Below are 5,000 nucleotides of genomic sequence, written 5' to 3' on the forward strand. Positions count from 1 at the left end.
TCTCTCCCTCTCTCTCTCTTTCTCTCCCTCTCTCTCCCTCTCTCTCTCTTTCCCCCTCTCTCTCTTTCTCTCTCTCTCTCTCCCCCCCTCTCTCTCTCCCTCTGTGTGTGTGTGTGTGTGTGTGTGTGTGTGTGTGTGTGTGTGTCTGCGTGGGCCGGCGCGCGCTCCTGTCCGTCCGATCGTCCGTCCTTCGGTCCGTCCGTCTTTCTCAGCCCTCTCTGCAAGGGGCTGTCTTCTTTCGCCACGGGGGCTGGGCAGGGAGGCCCGCTGACGCCCACCGGCCCGGTGTGGGGTGAAGGGTGGGGCGGGGTGGGGCGTCGGGCCCGGGCTGATGCCTTCCCTCCCGCCGCGACGGAGGTACTGGGTGGGTTTGGGCAAGTTGGTGGAGGCAGGAGGGGCGGCCAAGGTCCGCGCTGGGCTACGCCTAGGCCCGGAGGAGGGTGGGTGGGGCTCAGGGGCCGGCCGGCCGGCGGCCCGGAGGCCCGGGTCCGGACGCCTCCGGGGCCACTTGCCCCCTGCCAGCGAGCCTGATGCGGGGATCCGAGCTGGGACGGGCCTGGAGAGTCCCTGGGAGGCGGGCGGCAGGCGCGCGGTGTGCGCCGAGTGCTGTGCGCGGTGGCTTGGCTCGGCTCGGCCCGGCCCGGCCGGGCTCGGTTCGGCACGGCGCGGGCCGGCCGAGCCGGCGGCAGGGAAGGCGCAGCGCGGGCTCTTGAGGCGCCGCGTGGCGCCTGCTGCTGTCTACGGCCATACCACCCTGAACGCGCCCGATCTCGTCTGATCTCGGAAGCTAAGCAGGGTCGGGCCTGGTTAGTACTTGGATGGGAGACCGCCTGGGAATACCGGGTGCTGTAGGCTTTTTTTTTTTTTTTTTTTTTTTTTCCCCCTCCTCCGGCCTCCTGCCTCCTGCCTCCGTCTCCTTTAGCCGCCGCCCCTGTCCCCAAGGCGGCTCCCCGCAGGCCCGAGCACCTCCTGCCCCTCCCCCCCACCCCACGCCACGCCCGCGCAGCGCGCCCACGGCCTGCCCCGACCCCGCGGCAGGCAGCCAGCCAGCCAGCCAGCCGGCCGGCCTGCCTGCCGGCGGGCGCACCGGCAGCCGCTTCCCTGCCCCTTGGACCTCGCAGCCCCGGCCCCCCACAGCCCCCACAGCCCCCGGCCCTCCCCTGGGGGGACCGTGAGGCGGGAGGGGCGACGGCCCGACCGCGACTCCGCCGCAGGCCTGGGCTCCCTCGGTCCGTCCTCGTCCTCCTGCCGCCCGCGGCCCGCGAGCCCTCTCGACGTCCAACGGCGCCCAGCCGCCGGCTGCCCGCCCCAGTCCGCGCCAGCGCCCGCCCGCCGAGACCACCTTCTCTCCACCAGCCTTGGCCTGCTCTCCCCAGGGAAGGAAAGGACGTTCCCGTCCTTCGCCCGGCAGGGCCACGTCCACCGGTCGCCCCGCCGTGTCCCTTGGAACCTGGGCCCCGCCAGAGCCACTTCGTGCGTCGGCCCTCCAGTTCCACGACGCCCCCCTCGGCACACGCCCGTCGCCGCTGCTCTCCAGCAACAGCCAGCCAGGCGCACTCAAGCAAGTCCGGGCGCGCCCGGCCCAGAGAGGCCCGGAGTCGGAACCGACGGCCAGAGGGACAGAGAGACGACGGAAAGCAGGACGACGACACGAAAACCCACCCCACCGGGACACGCACACTGCCGCCGACACGCTGACCTGCGCACACCCACCGCCGGCGGGACGGTCTGTGCCGGGCCCCCCCGGCCCGCGGCTCCCGGGGAAGGAACCCGAGCAGCGCGCAGAACGGGACTCCTGAGACGTCGTCTGGGAGTCCTGGGGCCCCGCGGCGGGCTGCCAGCCCCAAGGCACCTGCCTCCTGCCCGGGGTGCCGCCCAAGCACCACCACCCTGCCTAGGAGAAGCTCCGTCTTCAGCAGAGGCTCATCTGCGGCTCGGCAAGGTCTGTGACAAGAGCATCTGTCCCGGGTGTGTCTGTCTGCTTCTGGGTCCAGCGTTGCCCCCTCCGTCTCCCCCCCCCCCCCTCTCTGTCAAACTCTTCTCTCTCTGTCAGTCTGACTCTGGGCTCTGTCTCTGTCTCTGCCTCTGTCACCCCCCCACACCCCCTCCCAGAACTCACCCCTGTCTCTCCACCACTGTGTCTCCTTCCTCTCTGTCTCCCTCTCACCATAGCCTCTCACGTATGCTCTCACTCTGGCTCTCCTGGAGCAGCTGGCTCATGCTCCCTCTCTTCCCCTCTGTTTGTCTGGGGTGGGGGTTGGAGGGGTGTGTGTCTAGGTGTGTGTTCTCTCTCTCTCTCTCTCTCTCTCTCTCTCTCTCTCTCTCTTTCTCTCTCTCTCTCTCTCTCTCTCTCTCTCCCCCCCTCTCTCTCTCCCTCTGTGTGTGTGTGTGTGTGTGTGTGTGTGTGTGTGTGTGTCTGCGTGGGCCGGCGCGCGCTCCTGTCCGTCCGATCGTCCGTCCTTCGGTCCGTCCGTCTTTCTCAGCCCTCTCTGCAAGGGGCTGTCTTCTTTCGCCACGGGGGCTGGGCAGGGAGGCCCGCTGACGCCCACCGGCCCGGTGTGGGGTGAAGGGTGGGGCGGGGTGGGGCGTCGGGCCCGGGCTGATGCCTTCCCTCCCGCCGCGACGGAGGTACTGGGTGGGTTTGGGCAAGTTGGTGGAGGCAGGAGGGGCGGCCAAGGTCCGCGCTGGGCTACGCCTAGGCCCGGAGGAGGGTGGGTGGGGCTCAGGGGCCGGCCGGCCGGCGGCCCGGAGGCCCGGGTCCGGACGCCTCCGGGGCCACTTGCCCCCTGCCAGCGAGCCTGATGCGGGGATCCGAGCTGGGACGGGCCTGGAGAGTCCCTGGGAGGCGGGCGGCAGGCGCGCGGTGTGCGCCGAGTGCTGTGCGCGGTGGCTTGGCTCGGCTCGGCCCGGCCCGGCCGGGCTCGGTTCGGCACGGCGCGGGCCGGCCGAGCCGGCGGCAGGGAAGGCGCAGCGCGGGCTCTTGAGGCGCCGCGTGGCGCCTGCTGCTGTCTACGGCCATACCACCCTGAACGCGCCCGATCTCGTCTGATCTCGGAAGCTAAGCAGGGTCGGGCCTGGTTAGTACTTGGATGGGAGACCGCCTGGGAATACCGGGTGCTGTAGGCTTTTTTTTTTTTTTTTTTTTTTTTCCCCCTCCTCCGGCCTCCTGCCTCCTGCCTCCGTCTCCTTTAGCCGCCGCCCCTGTCCCCAAGGCGGCTCCCCGCAGGCCCGAGCACCTCCTGCCCCTCCCCCCCACCCCACGCCACGCCCGCGCAGCGCGCCCACGGCCTGCCCCGACCCCGCGGCAGGCAGCCAGCCAGCCAGCCAGCCGGCCGGCCTGCCTGCCGGCGGGCGCACCGGCAGCCGCTTCCCTGCCCCTTGGACCTCGCAGCCCCGGCCCCCCACAGCCCCCACAGCCCCCGGCCCTCCCCTGGGGGGACCGTGAGGCGGGAGGGGCGACGGCCCGACCGCGACTCCGCCGCAGGCCTGGGCTCCCTCGGTCCGTCCTCGTCCTCCTGCCGCCCGCGGCCCGCGAGCCCTCTCGACGTCCAACGGCGCCCAGCCGCCGGCTGCCCGCCCCAGTCCGCGCCAGCGCCCGCCCGCCGAGACCACCTTCTCTCCACCAGCCTTGGCCTGCTCTCCCCAGGGAAGGAAAGGACGTTCCCGTCCTTCGCCCGGCAGGGCCACGTCCACCGGTCGCCCCGCCGTGTCCCTTGGAACCTGGGCCCCGCCAGAGCCACTTCGTGCGTCGGCCCTCCAGTTCCACGACGCCCCCCTCGGCACACGCCCGTCGCCGCTGCTCTCCAGCAACAGCCAGCCAGGCGCACTCAAGCAAGTCCGGGCGCGCCCGGCCCAGAGAGGCCCGGAGTCGGAACCGACGGCCAGAGGGACAGAGAGACGACGGAAAGCAGGACGACGACACGAAAACCCACCCCACCGGGACACGCACACTGCCGCCGACACGCTGACCTGCGCACACCCACCGCCGGCGGGACGGTCTGTGCCGGGCCCCCCCGGCCCGCGGCTCCCGGGGAAGGAACCCGAGCAGCGCGCAGAACGGGACTCCTGAGACGTCGTCTGGGAGTCCTGGGGCCCCGCGGCGGGCTGCCAGCCCCAAGGCACCTGCCTCCTGCCCGGGGTGCCGCCCAAGCACCACCACCCTGCCTAGGAGAAGCTCCGTCTTCAGCAGAGGCTCATCTGCGGCTCGGCAAGGTCTGTGACAAGAGCATCTGTCCCGGGTGTGTCTGTCTGCTTCTGGGTCCAGCGTTGCCCCCTCCGTCTCCCCCCCCCCCCCTCTCTGTCAAACTCTTCTCTCTCTGTCAGTCTGACTCTGGGCTCTGTCTCTGTCTCTGCCTCTGTCACCCCCCCACACCCCCTCCCAGAACTCACCCCTGTCTCTCCACCACTGTGTCTCCTTCCTCTCTGTCTCCCTCTCACCATAGCCTCTCACGTATGCTCTCACTCTGGCTCTCCTGGAGCAGCTGGCTCATGCTCCCTCTCTTCCCCTCTGTTTGTCTGGGGTGGGGGTTGGAGGGGTGTGTGTCTAGGTGTGTGTTCTCTCTCTCTCTCTCTCTCTCTCTCTCTCTCTCTCTCTCTTTCTCTCTCTCTCTCTCTCTCTCTCTCTCTCCCCCCCTCTCTCTCTCCCTCTGTGTGTGTGTGTGTGTGTGTGTGTGTGTGTGTGTGTGTCTGCGTGGGCCGGCGCGCGCTCCTGTCCGTCCGATCGTCCGTCCTTCGGTCCGTCCGTCTTTCTCAGCCCTCTCTGCAAGGGGCTGTCTTCTTTCGCCACGGGGGCTGGGCAGGGAGGCCCGCTGACGCCCACCGGCCCGGTGTGGGGTGAAGGGTGGGGCGGGGTGGGGCGTCGGGCCCGGGCTGATGCCTTCCCTCCCGCCGCGACGGAGGTACTGGGTGGGTTTGGGCAAGTTGGTGGAGGCAGGAGGGGCGGCCAAGGTCCGCGCTGGGCTACGCCTAGGCCCGGAGGAGGGTGGGTGGGGCTCAGGGGC

General features: G+C 70.4%; 2 non-coding genes across 2 annotated transcripts; both read left to right on the forward strand.

The window, feature by feature from the left end:
* The first annotated feature begins 736 nt into the window (after positions 1-736).
* On the forward strand, positions 737-855 carry LOC116279464 (5S ribosomal RNA). Its single transcript, XR_004188814.1, has one exon. It is a non-coding gene; the product is annotated as a 5S ribosomal RNA (ribosomal RNA).
* A 2,152-nt stretch (positions 856-3,007) lies between these two features.
* On the forward strand, positions 3,008-3,126 carry LOC140695147 (5S ribosomal RNA). Its single transcript, XR_012070845.1, has one exon. It is a non-coding gene; the product is annotated as a 5S ribosomal RNA (ribosomal RNA).
* The last annotated feature ends 1,874 nt before the right edge of the window (positions 3,127-5,000 follow it).

Source organism: Vicugna pacos, unplaced genomic scaffold (assembly GCF_048564905.1).
Source record: "Vicugna pacos unplaced genomic scaffold, VicPac4 scaffold_159, whole genome shotgun sequence".
NCBI classification, from domain to species: Eukaryota; Metazoa; Chordata; class Mammalia; order Artiodactyla; family Camelidae; genus Vicugna; species Vicugna pacos.